Source organism: Apodemus sylvaticus, chromosome 11, assembly GCF_947179515.1.
Source record: "Apodemus sylvaticus chromosome 11, mApoSyl1.1, whole genome shotgun sequence".
NCBI lineage: Eukaryota > Metazoa > Chordata > Mammalia > Rodentia > Muridae > Apodemus > Apodemus sylvaticus.
The window spans coordinates 83,766,088-83,782,971 of NC_067482.1; the positions used below are offsets into that span (position 1 = coordinate 83,766,088).

General features: G+C 42.9%; 1 long non-coding RNA gene across 4 annotated transcripts in view; it reads left to right on the forward strand.

The window, feature by feature from the left end:
• LOC127696598 (uncharacterized) overlaps nucleotides 1-3,133 on the forward strand; it is a 39,022-nt gene extending 35,889 nt beyond the window's left edge. For all 4 annotated transcript variants that reach the window (XR_007980265.1, XR_007980267.1, XR_007980266.1 and 1 more), the window contains 2 exons: nucleotides 137-202; nucleotides 2,122-3,133. This is a non-coding gene — a long non-coding RNA (uncharacterized LOC127696598). The remainder of the gene's footprint in view (nucleotides 1-136; nucleotides 203-2,121) is intronic.
• The last annotated feature ends 13,751 nt before the right edge of the window (nucleotides 3,134-16,884 follow it).

Below are 16,884 nucleotides of genomic sequence, written 5' to 3' on the forward strand. Positions count from 1 at the left end.
ACTTCTCTCTTTTTATACAACCCAGGACCCTAGCTCAGGGAATGGAAACACCCAGGTGGATGGGTCTTCCTGCTCCGATTAATCTAATTAAGGCCACACTTCGTAGGCATAACCTGACCTAAATAATCTCCCACAGGTGTAACTGGAGGTTCGTCTCTGGTGCTCCTAGAGCCTGCGAAGGATTGTGTTGGCGGCTTAGCCAGTAAGTGCTATTTTTGCTCTTGTAAGTTGTGGGATGGGAGTAGGGGAGCTGTGGTCCTAGTGTCTTATTTTCTGTCCGCATTGAGTGACCCAGCCTTGGTGTTAGAGCTTTCTCTCAACACATTGAAGGCGCGTAGACTCTCGGGCTGGGAGGAAGCTCTTGCCGGCCGATTTTGAAGCTTTCATAGCTGGGAGACAGCAGAAACAAGACCTAGGGACACTACAAAGCTGTGATTGAATCCAGTCACCATCTTAAAAGGATTCTCGGCAATCTGAAAAGAGAAGGAATGAGAGGAGCCCCTGGTGCCTGGCAGGGGCCACACAAAGGGGATCTGTTCTGAAGCCCCTAGGGTGCCCCTTCCCTAGGAGTATCATGGCTGTCAAAACAGAGAGAACATTCCTCAGCCAACCCAGGACACAAAGGCTAGGCTTGGGCCAGGAGCAAGTCACTAGGTAGTTTTATTAGTCCAACCAGAGTCATAAATCCTCGCCTGGAATGCTGGCCTGTCCCCTGCCTCTCTTCTCCCCTTTCAATATTGCTGCCGAGAGCAGTGACCAATCAGGAAACTCCAAGGTGGGTTTTTTTTTTTCCCTCCTTCATTTTCAGGATAACTTTTTAGTTCACGAAAATTATAATTGTTTATTGTGTGAATTTTGGAAACTACTGAAACTGAAGAAGAAAGAGTTAAGTACACATAATTACTTAATACAGTCAGATGCTTGTATGTGTTTACTACATACATACTTACAGCTGTGTGTGTGTGTGTGTCTGTGTGTGTGTCTGTGTGTATGCTTCAGAGACATGTGTTAATGTTTTAACAACCATTTTATTGTGACATACAATACACAGCACATTACCATGAGAGGTGTAGTTTAGCAAATAATTGTGTGATTCTCACAGAACTCAGCCCTGTCTCAGACAGGTTGTGCCGAGTCGCCTGCCTTCCAGCTCTGCCTCGGCCCCAGCACTGCATGGCGCTGGCTGTGTGTGTGCCCACTTGTCCTTCTTTGTAGTTCACAATCCTCGCAAGTGCCCCAACAGTTCTGCTAATCTTATTTTTGAGGAAGACGAGTCCATCGAGTCTTTGCACGCCATTCACCTGTCCCCACGCAGTGGCCTTTCACACATACACTTACTGTTGATGGGCATCGAATGACTTCTCGTGGTGGGCCTTTAAATGTGACTCTGGCTCCAGAGACTATGTTCCTACTCTTCTGACCATGCCCATATCACACCAGACATTTGTTACAAGGTCCCCAGAGAAAATAATGCTACCATACTTTTCAAATTATTCCAGCATTGTACCCTCCAAACATTCCTCAACTCTCATTTTATACCTGGCTGTGTAATTACGGTCCCTGAAGAAACAGTTTCATGAATGTTCATGGAGTGGATGGATAAAGGAGAAGGGGGTGGATGAGATGCAGGAGGAAGAGGAGGAGGATCATGAAGAGGGAGGAAGGCGGAGGAGGAGGCAAAGAAGGAAAAGGGATGAAGGATGAGGAAGACAAGAAGCAAGAAGAATGAGGAGGATGAGAAGCTGCCAGGCCCGACGGCCATTAAGGTGTTCCGTGGTTCTGTTTTCTGTATCACTGGCTTTATAATTGCTTACTGATATTTAATATGAATATGCTATATAATTATATATGGTATAGTTATATATTAGTAATGACTATATATAAAGTTACTTATGAATTGTATATACATAGATATTAACTATGTACTTAGTTTCCATAGGTAACTGAAGTGTCTTAGTTCACATGAACAGCCCACATCTATTCTCTGAATAGTATTTTTCGGGCCACCCCTGCCTCGTAGAGTAGTTTTATGAGTTACACGGGCAGTGAGACAGCTTTCTGCTACTTAGTAAATGCTTTAGCAAATGTGCCTTTGCTTGTGTGTGTGTATTCCACTTACAGAACACTGCCGAAAGGTCCACGGACCCAAGCCTTCTGATTACTGACAGTTTCCAGCGGAGCATTCCACTCGGCATGCACAAGCCCCGAACTGTCATGTTCTAGGGGGACAGAGTGACGTCATCACGAGTCTTATTTCACTGAAGAAAATGTTAACTTGTGTTATGTTGCTTTTCAAAACCGTTTTTGTTTTGTATGCTATCAATTAACTCATAAGGTATCCATTACTCCTTACATTGTTTTGGGAGACTTGCTTTGGAAACGTGTGAACATTCCAAGATCATGATGCCCAGGGGCTCAGGATGGCCGGGCCTGCAGACCCCTGGCGAGTTTCCTGAGCAGCAGGCAAGCCTGCCAGCCAGATGGGAAACACTCGCTCTGCTTTTCATGAGCACCACCCCCGGGCCTGAAGATTAACTGGCTTTTTTGGAATCCAATTTCGTTTCTACAGAGCTATTAAATGTGAAACATTTTTTAAGAGAAGTGATAAGATTATTTACTTATATCTTTGCTATGTAATTTTGGACCATTAAGTGTGACCTTTTTAGATTTTTCTACTAAAACAGTACACTGGTTTATATTAAGTACAAGTAGAAAATTCAACCTCCTCCAAAAACAACACATAATTTTCAGACATATTTTACTCATATTAAACATGTGGTTATTGCATTACTAAAAATATCAAAACAATTTATGACTTCTGGAAAATCCACAGTGCCGGTTCTTATTTGTTATTTTTCTTAAGCATCAGGGTGTGAGCTGGCAGGAGTGAACAGTCCTACTTATTTTCCTCCAGATATTTTTAGTGTTTCTCATTATAGAAAGCTTGTCAGGAGGAAAGCAAATTTGTTTCTTTTGAGCTGTAAAGTACCAATCTCATCTCCCTTTAAAGTTTTGATTTAAAATCAAAAGGTTTAAAAAATCTCATTTTAAGTGAAATGCCTTGAAATGCCTTAATACGACTATTTTTAATCTATTTCATCTGTTTTCAAACTATTAAATCAATTTCTACTTCTCGGCTTGTCTTTCCTCTGAATGGTAGAATTAGTATTTGGAAACTGCGAAGCGTACATCTCAGATGACTGGGAACTAGTAACAGGAGCTGCAGCTCACACATCAGGTCTTGGGTATGTGTCTGGGGAAGAGACGGCCACGGGGAAGGCCAACACGCTGACGAACGGAGAGGCACAGGCCACGTCCTTCCATGGTGTCCATCTGGAACCCGCTGGCATTTGTCCCTAGGGAGGGCATAGCATCCACTTACTTCCCAGCCTCCCTTTGTGCCACCTGGGTTTTCTCCCTCAGATGCTTAAACTCCTTCTTGATGTTGGGACATGAATCTCACCTTGGCTGTGGCTGCCGATCTGGCAGCTTCTCTGTTGTCTTAGCTATTGCCCCTCCGCTGGCTCTCCCTCCACTTGCTGGGCTTTATTTTAAGAGCCCTGGACACATTTAGCCAACTGTGAATGGACCTCAGAGTTGTTTCTTAGCCTCTCTGTTCACAGCCTCAAGCCTTGGAGATCATCATTATTGGATCCCAGGAGCCCCTCAGTGCTGAAGCTGAAACCCTCTGTAGGCCACACACGTCAGTCAGGGGCCCAGACCTCAGTAATCAGTCATCTGCCACCTGATTAGTCACTCGTTTCTGCTCTGTTAGCCTCATTTCCAACATTCCACTCGGATCCATCTACTTCTCTATATCTCAAACCCAGGCTTACTCCAGACCATTCTTGCAATCTCTTCCCTCATCTTGTAAAAGCTGCTTAACTGGTTTCTTGCCCTCTCATTTCCCCATTCCACACTCATTTATAATCCACAATACAGCCAAAGATCCTTCCAGAACACAAGTCTGATCCTATCTTTTCTCTAATTAAAATGGTTCAATGGTTCTCCATCTCATGGAGGGAAAACCCAACCTTCATGTGACAAAGTGTTTTGAGCAGGTTAAGAGTTTTCCTGTGTGGGTAAGGGCTAGAGTCTGTAAGGTGGGTTCTGAGAGGCTCTGACTAATGACAGAAATCTCCCTAGTCCTGTGGCTCTCTGAGGTTCAGCCAGCATATGAGGCTACATGGAAGAGTCTCCCTGTAGACGCCATTGAGTAGCATTCATTGGCACATCTTCTGCACATGTGGAGTTCTGTACGAAGAAGTCCAATAACTCATGTAAAACTGCAGTGGAATTTATTGTCTACTACAAGGAGCTTTGCAATAAATTCCTCTCTGAGTTCCATTACAGGAAATACTTAGTCTCTACCACTGGAGGCATCTGTTTTCTGTTGTCAAAAATCTCTGTCTCTATAACCTGGAGTCTCTATTGGCTATAAATGCCAGAAAAGCTGGAACCAGATATATTAGCCAAGAATTTTAAACTGCTGAGCTCTGCAGGCCTGAGACCTCTTTAGCTTCCTTTAAACACATTCTTCTCCACCATTCCTAAAAGAAATGATCCCCCATGGGTTCCTTAACAACCCGAGGAACTCGGAGTGGCGAGTTCTTGGTACACTATCAGGGTTCACCACAATCGCTTTTCATTTTGTGATTATAATCTTCCAATTAGATCCATTCCTCTCCCACCTCCACCTCTCATGGTTTCCCATACCATGAAACTGGCTCAGTCATGTCAGCCTTACTACCTTGCTTTGTACTACTTCCTAGTCTGATTCTTCCTGTGTGGAAGAATCTTCATTTTTTTTTTAAACCAAGATATCTTTAGTCTTCATTTCTGGACTGAAGTATCCAATATCTTCTGTCAAACCAGTTTCTAAGTCACCTCAGAAGCATCTTTTAAACTCCTAAAAGGATTTAGAGCTCTGAGTAGAGGGATTTTGGTTAATATGTGTTCTGTATGGTGGGGTAGGAGGGGTGGTCTTAGAAAACATCCCTTGGGGCTAAGAGGAAACAAGTGTGCTTAACCCTTTCTCCTCATAGGGAAGCAATAAAGTCCTTTCCTGTCATTTCCACCTGCTGGCTATGAAAGGGGCAGTTCAAGACAGGCCCGGGAGAGCTGTACATGTGATCTTAGCAACAAGATTTGATTCTCCCTTTACAGTAAAAAGCTGGAACTGTGGATGTAGCTCTGTTAGCAGAATGCTTACCTAGTATGCACAAGCCTGGTATTTGATCTCCAGCAACAAATAAAGTTGGATGTGGCATTACACATGCATACAATAGCAGTACTGAGGAACTTCAAACAGGGGGCTCAGAAGTCCAGGTCATTCTCCGCTGCATCATAAGTTTAAATCCAGAATGGTATACATGAAGCACCCCCACTCACCCCCACACACATACCACACTCACAGAAAGTGAGCAGGTGGCTCCATCTTAACGAAAGGATGGAAGGAAGACTGTAAGTCTTCTGCAGGGAAGGCCAACTGTGAGTTGTCATGGTTACAGGCAAAGCCAGGTGGAATCACCAATAGGGACATGACTGAGTCATATTCTAGTTTGTTTCTCTGGGTACCTGGGAGATGGAATTTTGTAAGGTCACATATTCTCCTTGATATGATTTGGCAGTTAAAGAATGGGCAGAGATGATGTGGATCACTTCTGTGTAGAAGTTTGGAGGGTAAAGAATGATTGCCTCTTTTCCTCTGTTGTCTTCATTACCACCACTACCATAAGTATTACCTCCATTAACACAACCGCCATAACCATTCCCTTCGCACCACCATCATCACCACCACCATAACCACTACCTCTATCACCACTATTATTACCACCATCATAACCATTACCTCTATCACCACCATCATCATGACCATCATAACCACTACTTCTATCACCACTATTACCACCATCATAACTATTCCCTCCATCACCACCATCATCACCACCACCATAACCACTACCTCTATCACCACTATTACCACCATCATAACTATTCCCTCCATCACCACCATCATCACCACCACCATAACCACTACCTCTATCACCACTATTACAACTATCATAACCATTACCTCCATCACCACCATCATCACCACCACCATAACCACTACCTCTATCACCACTATTATTACCACCACCATAACCATTACCTCCATCACCACCATCATCACCACCACCATAACCACTACCTCTATCACCACTATTACCACCACCATCATGACCACCATAAGCACTACCCCAATCACCATCATCATGGCCTTGGCAATAGCCATTCTCCCCTCACTACTAAATTCATAACTATTAATTTCATCACCAACATAACTACTTCCAGATGGCTATTATCTTCATCACCAGCACCCTAATAATCATTACATCATCATCATCATCACCACCATAACCATTACCTCTGTTACTATAATCACCACCCTTACAACTATTTCTTCCATCTCAGTCATAACCTCCAACATAGACATTATTTACATAATCACTACCACCACCATCCCATTATTTGAATCATCTTCATCATCACTGCCAACGTCATAATCATTATCTTCACTATTAATTCATTATCACCACCACCTTCATAACCATTCCATTTATCACTGTTATCATTACTACCATAAAATAGCCATTTCTTCATCATCATCCCAACATTATAACTACCACTTCTATGGACATAATCAGTTTTCTTCCTGCTTAGCTGTATTCCTAGGAACTTCCATGGTTAAGCTTATTTACTTAACACATTAACTTTATGGTATAATTTTAGGACACCAATAATGAAAAAAGAGGCAGCAACATCTTTCAAAGGAAAAAGAAAAGTCACTAATAAGTATGAGGAATATTTCTGGCATCAGATTGGCACTGTGAATCCTGACTATTGAAAGTTCAGTAACACAGATTTCAAAGTTCTGAAGGAAAAGTTCATTCTTAGTGAAACTGCCTATCAAGTAGAGAACAGTAAAGTCTTTGAACCATTTAAAGACCCACACATGCTTTCTCTAATAAATCCCTGGTTATGGCTACTTTTGATTGTTAACTTGACTACATTAGGAATTAACTAAAACTCAAGTGGCTGTGCAAAATTTTTTTCTTTCTTTCTTTTTTTTTTTTTTTCAAGACAGGGTTTCTCTGTGTAGCCCTGGTTGTCCTGGAACTCACTCTGTAGACCAGGCTGGCCTCGAACTCAGAAATCTGCCTGCCTCTGCAGAGGCAGTGCTGGGATTAAAGGCATGCGCCACCACTGCCCGGCCAAAATTTTTTTCTTAATTAAGTCATTTGAAGTGAGAAGATCTGGGCTGGAGAGATGACTCAGTGGTTAAGAGCACTGACTACTCTTCCAGAGGTCCTGAGTTCAAATCTCAGCAACCACATGGTGGCTCACAACCATCTGTAATGAGATCTGATGCCCTCTTCTGGTGTGTCTAAAGACAGCTACAGTGTAATTACATATAATAATAAATAAACCCTTTAAAAAAAAAGTGGGAAGAACCACTATTGATCTGGATCTTTGAAGTGGGAAGGTCTTTTGAGGTAGGAAGATCCACTTTTATTTATTTATTTTTATTTTTTACTTAATGTTTCTTTTTTATTTTTTATGTTTTTTAATTTTTTTAAATTTTCTATATTCTGTTTACATTCCGAATGCTTTCCCCTTTCCCAGTTCCCCCCTCCCCATCGGTCTTATAAGCCCTCTTCCCTCTGCCCATTTCCCATCACCCCCTCCCATTTCCCTGTCCTGGTACTTCCCTACAATGCTGGATCAGGTCTTTTCAGAACCAGGGCCCTCTCCTTCCCTCTTCTTGGGTATCATTTGATATGCTAATTGTGTCTTGAGAATTCAGAGCTTCTGGGCTAATTTATATCCACTTATCAGTGATTGCATTCCATGTGTTTTCTTTTGTGATTGGGTCACCTCACTTAGGATGATATTTTCCAGTTCCAACCATTTGCCTAAGAATTTCATAAATTCATTGTTTTTAATTGCTGAGTAGTATTCCATTATGTAAATATACCATATTTTCTGTATCCGTTGCTCCACCGAGGGATATCTGGGTTCTTTCCAGCTTCTGGCTATTATAAATAAGGGTGCTATGAACATAGTGGAGCATGTGTCTTTATTACATACCTGGGAATCCTCTGGGTATATGCCCAGGAGAGGTATAGCAGGGTCCTCCGGAAAAGGACAAAACAGCAGCCAACAAATTGGGGAAGGATCTTCACCAACCCTACATCTGACAGAGGGCTAATATCCAATATATACAAAGAACTCAAGAAGTTAGACCCCAGAGAACCAAATAACCCTATTAAAAATGGAGTACAGAGCTAAACAAAGAAGATCCACTTTGAATCTGAGCCATGCTTTATGCTGGCAGCCTGTATAAAGGACATGGAAGAAGGAAGCTTTCATTGCTCTATGCCTTCTTGTTCTTACTGGCAAGTCCATTTCTTCACTGGCATTAGAGTCTGCTTCTTCAAGAGTCTGGCATACACTGAAGACCAACTGAGACTTCCAGCTTTGTGGACTGAACAAATATTGGATTCTTGGACTTTTCATTGGTAGACAGTCATTGTTGGACTAGCTGGACTGTAGCCTATAAACCATACTAATAAATCCCATATATGATATTTATAAGTATATATAGAAATGGTATACACACACACAAACTATAAATTCTGTTCCTCTAGAGAATCCTGGCTAATACATTCCCTCAGATGTATTCTAATCTAAGGATGGAGAGGGGTCTACTTACTCTGCCAGCTATTTCAGGAGGCAGACATGTGGTCCATGAGTTGTATCATGGGTATCCCACACTCTTTGTCTAATATCCACTTATCAGTGAGTACATACCATGAGTGTTCTTTTGTGACTGAGTTACCTCACTCAGGATATTTTCTAAATACTCTGAGATAGTGTCTGTCCTTGTCACTGAGGTGTGTTTCCTGTATGCAGCAAAATGCTGGGTCCTGTTTACATATCCAGTCTGTTAGTCTATGTCTTTTTTTTTTTTAAGAAATTTTATAAAATATAGCAATAAAAGACACTTAAATTTTTAAATACATGAAGGTCTTGTGGACTCACAGGCTCCCCCATTCCCAAGTCATGCTTATCAGCAATTCTCACCCCCCCCCCCCCATATTTGCTTCAGGGCCACTGCTTTTTTTTTTAATTGATATATTTTTAATTTACATTTCAAATGATTTCCCCTTTTCTCGGTCCCCAATCCCCGCAAGTCCCATAAGCCCTCTTCCCTCCCCCTGTTCCTCCATCTACCCCTTCCTGCTTCCCTGTTCTGGAATTCCCCTATACTCTTGCACTGAGTCTTTCCAGAACCAGGGGCCACTCCTCCATTCTTTTTGGACATCATTTAATATGTGAATTATGTCTTGGGTATTCAAAGTTTCTAGGCTAATATCCACTTATCAGTGAGTGTATACCATGATGGATCTTTTGAGACTGGGTTACCTCACTTAGTATGATGTTCTCCAGCTCCATCCATTTGTCTAAGAATTTCATGAATTCATTGTTTCTAATGGCTGAATAGTACTCCATTGTGTAAATATATCACATTTTTTTGTATCCATTCCTCCGTTGAAGGACACCTGGGTTCTTTCCAGCTTCTGGCTACTACAAATAGGGCTGCTATGAACACAGTGGAGCATGTGTCCTTATTGCATGCTGAAGAATCCTCTGGATATATGCCCAAGAGTGGTATAACCGGGTCCTCAGGAAGTGTCATGCCCAGTTTTCTGAGGAACTGCCAGACTGATTTCCAAAGTGGTTGCACCATCTTGCAATCCCACCAGCAGTGGAGGAGTGTTCATCTTTCTCCACATCCTCGCCAACACCTACTGTCTCCTGAGTTTTTGACCTTAGTCATTCTGACTGGTGTGAGGTGAAATTTCAGGGTTGTTTTAGAAGAATGCGAATCTATCCATTCTTATCTCCTTGTACTAAGCTCAACTCCAAATAGATCAAGGACCTCCACATAAAACCTGACACACTGAAACTAATAGAAAAGAAACTGGGAAAGACCCTTGAGGACATGCGCACAGGGGAAAAGTTCCTGAATAGAACACCAATAGCTTACGCTCTAAGATCAAGAATTGACAAATGGGACCTCATAAAACTACAAAGTTTCTGTAAGGCAAAGGACACTGTCAAAGGGACAAAACATCAACCAATAGATTGGGAAAGGATCTTCACCAACCCTAAATCCGACAGAGGGCTAATATCTAATATATACAAAGAACTCAAGAAGGTAGAACCCAGAGAACCAAATAACCCCATTAAAAAATGGGTTATGGAGCTAAACAAAGTATTTTCACATGAAGAACTTCGGAGAGCTGAGAAACACCTTAAGAAATGTTCAACATCATTACTCATTAGGGAAATGCAAGTCTATGTCTTTTTATTGGGGAATTGAGTCCATAGATGTTAAGAGATATTAAGGAATAGTGATTGTTGCTTCCTGTTATTTTTGTTGTTAGAGGTGGAATTTGTTTGTGTGGCTATCTTCTTTTGAATTTGTTGAAAGAAGCTTACTTTCTTGCTTTTTCAAGGGTGTAGTTTGCCTTCTTGTGTTGGAGTTTTCCATTTATTATCCTTTGTAGGGCTGATTTGTGGAGAGATACTGTGTAAATTTTGTCATGGAATATCTTGGTTTCTCCATCTATGGTAATTGAGAGTTTTGCTGGGTGTAGTAGCCTGGGTTAGCATTTGTGTTCTCTTAGAGTCTGTCTGACATCTGCTCAGGATCTTCTAGCTTTCACCGTCTCTGGTGAGAAGTCTGGTGCAATTCTGGTAACTCTGTCTTTATTTGTTACTTGACTTTTCCCCCTTACTGCTTTTAATATTCTTTCTTTGTTTTGTGTATTTGGTGTTTTGTCTATTATGTGATGGGAAGAATTTCTTTTCTGGACCAATCTATTTGGAGTTCTGTAGGCTTCTTGTATGTTTACAGGCATCTCTCTTTTTTTTTTAGGTTAGGGAAGTTTTCTCCTATAATTTTCTTGAAGATATTTACTGGGCCTTTAAGTTGGGAATCTTTACTCTCTTCTATACCTATTATCCTTATGTTTGGCTTTCTCATTGTGTCCTGTATTTCCTGGATGCTTTGGGTTAGGAGATTTTTGCTTTTTGCCTTTTTTGACTGTTGTAGCAGTGTTTTCTATGGTATCTTCTGCATCTGAGATTCTCTCTTCTATCTCTTGTATTCTGTTGGTGATGATTGTATCTATGACTCCTGATCTCTTTCCTAGGTTTTCAATCTCTAGGGTTGTCTCCCTTTGTGATTTCTTTATTGTTTCTATTTCCATTTTTAGATCCTGAATAGTTTTGTTCAATTCCTTCACTTGTCTGGTTGTGTTTTCCTGTAATTATTTAAGGGATTTTTGTGTTTCTTCTTTAAGGGCTTCTACCTGTTTACCTGTGGTCTCCTGGATTTCTTTAGGGGAGTTATATATGTCCTCCTTAAAGTCCTTTATCATCATCATGAGATGTGACTTTAAATCAGAGACTAGCTTTTCTGGTGTGTTAGGCTATCCAGGGTTCTCTGTGGTGGGAGAACTGGGTTCTGATGATGTCAAGTAGCCTTGGTTTCTGTTTCTTATGTTCTTGCACTTGCCTCTCGCCATCTGGTTATCTCTGGTATTAGCTGGTCTTGCTGACTGTGGCTTGTCTCTATAAGCCTGTGTGTCAGCACTCCTGGGAGACCAGGTCTCTCCCAGTGGGATTTGGGTATGGAGAGCTGTGGCACAGGGTCCGCTCTGGAGCACAGACATAAACAGGAAGGATCCTGTCCCCAATTGTTCTCCGTTCCTGTGTCCTGATGGCTCTGGGTGGGTCCATCTTGGGCCAGGAAATTTGGGCAGAAGTGGTGGTCTTACCTATGCTCTCAGGTGTGTCAGCACTCCTGGCAGGCCAGGTTTCTTCCAGTAGTACTTGGGTACAGAGAGCCGTGGCACAGGTCAGCTCTAGGTGTAGATGGAAACTTGAAGTGTCCTTGAACTTTCAATAGGTTGGATATGGCACTTCCCATTACCTAGCTCTATTGTTTTTGTTTGTTAGATTTGTTTTCACTTTTATTTTCTTTTCTATTTATTTTTCTCTACCTCTTGGCATCTTCCATTGCTCGTTTAACCATTATTTTAAATATCCTAGCATCTCTTTTTTTCTTCTCAGATTATCATTTTAAAAACTATATACCAAGAACTGAGCATAAGGAAATATTTGATAACACTAATAAAAATTCAGGCTTATATTATAATAAATGATAGATAGCACTGTACTTCTAATGCCATCGAGGTGACTGACTTTTGTCTGTCATTTCCTGCGTTTGCTAGTCGAGGAGTCTGCTGAGCACTGGCTGTGCTGGCTGCCATGTTTGCAGGGTCGATATTGTTGATGGGCACATCCTCTCTGTTTCATTGCTTGGCTCACGGCAATAGCAACTCAGCAACAGGGCACTGAGTGGTGTTTTCAGTGAAAACATTGAATCAAGCTTTGAGCAAAAATAGATTTGGGTCAAGAATTCAGTCTATATTTACCATTAAAGCCAATGTAAATGGAAGTAGTCATTTTTTTAAAATTTATTTATTATTCTATGTAAGTACACTGTAGCTGTCTTTAGACACTCCAAAAGAGGGCATCAGATCTCATTACAGATGATTGTGAGCAACCATGTGGTTGCTGGGATTTGAACTCAGGACCTTCGGAAGAGCAGTCAGTGCTCTTAACCGCTGAGCCATCTCTCCAGCCTGGAAGTAGTCATTTCAATACTGATTAAATACAGAGAAGAAAATATACACAGAAGCATAGTCACATGTTAAGTGGCTCTTTTATTAAAGCCACCTGAAGATTTCAGCAGCTTTTAATGAGGAGAGGGACTGAAGTTAATCTCAGAACTGCACACCACAGACAGAGCTTTCAACAGGTAGAACCACAGACATGACCTGGATAGTTAATTGTGAGCAAACATTCTAAACTAGAAACTCACCATTTCCTAAGACCCTATACTACACAAATAAACACATATTCTCACATTATACATATATGTGTACACACATGTACACCGATTATATTTCACACACACACAATTTTTACTGGAAAAGTTGAAGCTTAAAGTTGGTTGTCTAGTGTGCTGAGCTGCAGGTGGGGGACATCCTGGCAACGGGGGACAGAGCTCTGTTGGGAAGTAGGGGACTGAATGGCTCTCTGCACCCATGCAAATGAGAACAGCAATAGAACACAGTCCCATGACATCCTTAGGATAGACCTCTCCATTTCTCATGTTTTCAGTTCTGCCTCTTTCTTTTTGAAAAACCCAGGAGGGTGGAGACTCTTGTTCCTTAGGTCGAGGTGACGAGAGATGCACTCAGGTTTGCTCTGAATTGTCCTTGGACAGTGGTAGGAACCATGTTGTTCCTCAGCACAGGCCTCTCCGGTTGGCAGTGTTGGTGAGAAGCCCGGCTTCGAGTGGGAGAAAGAGTCAGGAACCCTGGGTCCAGTAGAGAGCTTTCCACAGGTGGAGCCTGCACGTCGCTCCACAGTTGCTAGGGAGTTGACAGGTCAGTCATACTATGCTGTGTGATGAACCTGGCAGATGCACTGTTGGGGCGGGCATTCATGCCAGGGTTCCTGATAGAGATATGTCTGTGTGTGCAATGTGGCAGCTAGAGAGGCAGGCAGGTTCTGGGTACTTCAGCACAGCAGATGGTTGTGGTTAACAGTGCTGTTGTGGGAGAGAGGACTCTGAATATTTTCACTGTAAGGAAATAACACCTGAGAAGATGAATATACTAACACATTCTACCTTGTGTAATTTATAGTAGTGATGTATCAATGGAAACTAAAAAGATAATATGAAATTTAACTTGTAGAATAGAGTAAACATAAAAGTCAAAATAAAGCAAACAAAAAGCTCCAGGGAAGTTATTCAAAGAGGATGGATGCTCCTGAGATTTGTAGTTGAGTCCCAAAGGTTTGAACCAGCCTCTGGCACTACTGAGAAGTGTTGGGGCCTTTAGTAATGGGGTCTCATAGATGGAGAGAGGGTCATTGGGCATATCATTGAAGGGTTTACTGCACACCGTCATTCTTTCTCCCTTTCCTTCCTGTTGCCACTATGAGCAGCGCATTTCATCCATGTACTGCCCCATGTTGTCCCACCTCTCTAGAGGCCTGAAGGCAATGTGATCAATGTACCATGAACTGAAACCTCTGACACAGGTGGTTGTGGTGACATGTGCATATGGGTGATATAAGCCTTTTTTCCTTTCAACATTAATTATCTCAGGTGTTTTTGTCACAGTAAGGGAACGTTGATAAATGCAGGTATTAGGATTCATTTTTTAAAAAAAGATTTATGTATTTTATATATGTGAGTACACTGTTGCTGTCCTCAGATCCCATTACAGATGGTTGCAAACTCAGGGTCTCTGGAAGAGCAGTCAGTGTTCTTAACCGCTGAGCCATCTTTCCAGGCCCTGGGGTTCTTTTCTTTTCTTTTTTGTTTTTTAAAATATTATTATAATGGTACAGAATGGATATTGAGGGAGAAGAAATAAAAATGAGGGGGAGAGTGGGAGAGAGAGAAAGAGTACAGAAGGAAGAGGGATTAGAAGAGACCTGGAAGACTTGGAAGAGAGCAGCTTGTGGGGCCGAAGAGAGGGTTCAGTGGTTAAAAGCACTTGCTCATCTTGCAGAGGACCCTGCTTCCGTTCTCAGTCTCCATGTTGAATGGCTTACAGAACACCAATAACTCGAGCTCCAGGGACCCTGCACCTTCTTCTAGCCTCTGTGGGTACCTGAATGCACACACACATACACACAAATAAAGATTAAAAATAAATATTTAAAAAAGAGAAGCAGAGCCGGGCGGTGGTGGCGCACGCCTGTAATTCCAGCACTCTGGGAGGCAGAGGCAGGTGGATTTCTGAGTTCGAGGCCAGCCTGGTCTACCAAGTGAGTTCCAGGACAGCCAGGGCTATACAGAGACACCCTGTCTCGGGGAAAAAACAAAACAAAACAAACAAAAAAAAAGAAGCAGAAAGAGGAGATAGGTTTACAAGGAAAGAAAGGAAGATGATGGAGGAGGTGGCAAACTGGAAGAGACAGCAGAGCAGTGCGCTAACAATGCCTTCTCCCTGAGGAAGGACTCCGCACTCCTCAGCCCTCTGGGACCCTGCTGTCTCATGTCTCAGTTCTTAGCAGCTCTCTGGGTATTTGAACTATAAAACAGCATCTGATCTCAAGATGTTCCCGTCAAATAGAGCTGACAGAGAAGCCCAGGGGTGGACCTACATATTCCTCTCTTGGCACGGGGCTGTGAGAACAGAGGGAAGAGACACAGACAGGTCCACATGGTGAGTCTGTGGCTCCCAGCTCATAATGCCCAGATGCACAAATTTTAGTAGCTGGGAAGAGGCTAAGGAAAGCAGAGTCTACCTTCAGCCAAGCAGTATGTCACAGTGACTGGCTTTCTTAAACAGAATCTCATTTCTTCACACTTTATAGATGTTAAGCGACCAGGATATGTGGCATCGTTCTTGCCTTTCTTTAATATCTGCTCTAGACAAACCTGTGATGTGGAAATTATCCTAACACTGTAAACATAGATGGCTATTTCCAGCCCTGAGCATGCTTTGTGAGATGAGTGCTTGGGTGACTGGTCTGTTGGCAGGGCAGCCACAGTGCAGGGATTCAGTGCCTTTGTAGCTGAGCCCCATGTTCAGGGCAGGCCTGTGTCCTCCTTGGTCTTGCTATGCTTGGTCACGGCTGGGTTCCTTCCCAAGTTGGTCTTTTCCAGGTGTCGGGGACCACTTGAGAGCACCTGTGGGGTAGGGGATGCTCGTCTCTCTCTGTGGCCCACGACCGTCTCAGGAATTGTCTGTATCCCTTGGTCGGTGAATTCTGGTGGCCACTGTGTGTGGGAGCAGGGTTGGCTCCAGGGAGTGAACGCATTGAAGTTCAGTAATGCCCAGTCCTATCTAAGGGCAAGTCAGGACCACACAAAAACACTCCGGAGAAATGAGTAACAGGCTCTGTTTGATTAGGAGACCCATCTAGACAGACAGGGGTGAGAATCATCAAGGTCACATGATAAGCCATGGAAGGTTCAGGTGGAGGGGGAGCCACATGACCCAGAGAAAGGGTCTGGTAGCAAACAGGTGGAAAGGAGCTGGGGCCCGGCCCAGGCTTGCCCTGGAGAAACAGATGGGTCAGTCTCTTTACCTGGGACCTGCTTGTTCCACATTCAGAGGTCAATTGTCATTGGGGCCTTTGAGACTCTTCTTTTTCCAAAGGCCAGGCAGAACGTTCTCTATGAGAAAAGGAGACCCAGTCACTCCACTCCGAAGTGGTCTGCTTCTTGTAGAAAGTGAAGAGCTTCGGGCAGCCTTGAGGATCTGTCCTTCTTGTAGGCTCCTTGCAGACCTGATTTTAAGTTCTTTCATTCTCTCAGCACACACATGAGTGATTCACTCCATGGCATCCAGCTCTGTTCTCATTTTCTGCCTTGGCCACCTCAGTCTTGGTGACGTCATCGTTATATGCTAGTATTGGTGGTAGGTGGCCACGATGACACTGGGGGGGGGGGCTTGGAAAGGACTTGTGCCTGTAGCTGGAGAGACAGCATAAGCCCAGGGGCCTTTCTGGTTTTTTTTTATAGTCCTGATTTCAATTCAGGGCACACAGGCTGTTAGCATGAATAGAGGTCAGGGGACACCATGGCAGTAGGTAACCTACCTGATGAACAGTCTAAGACCTGGAGACTATAAACATACCCCAGCAGGGTGCACCCCAAATAGTAAGTATATGAGCAAGGTTTCTATAGCCATGCTTCCTAGAAGTACCCAGAGATGGACTTGATGTCTGACT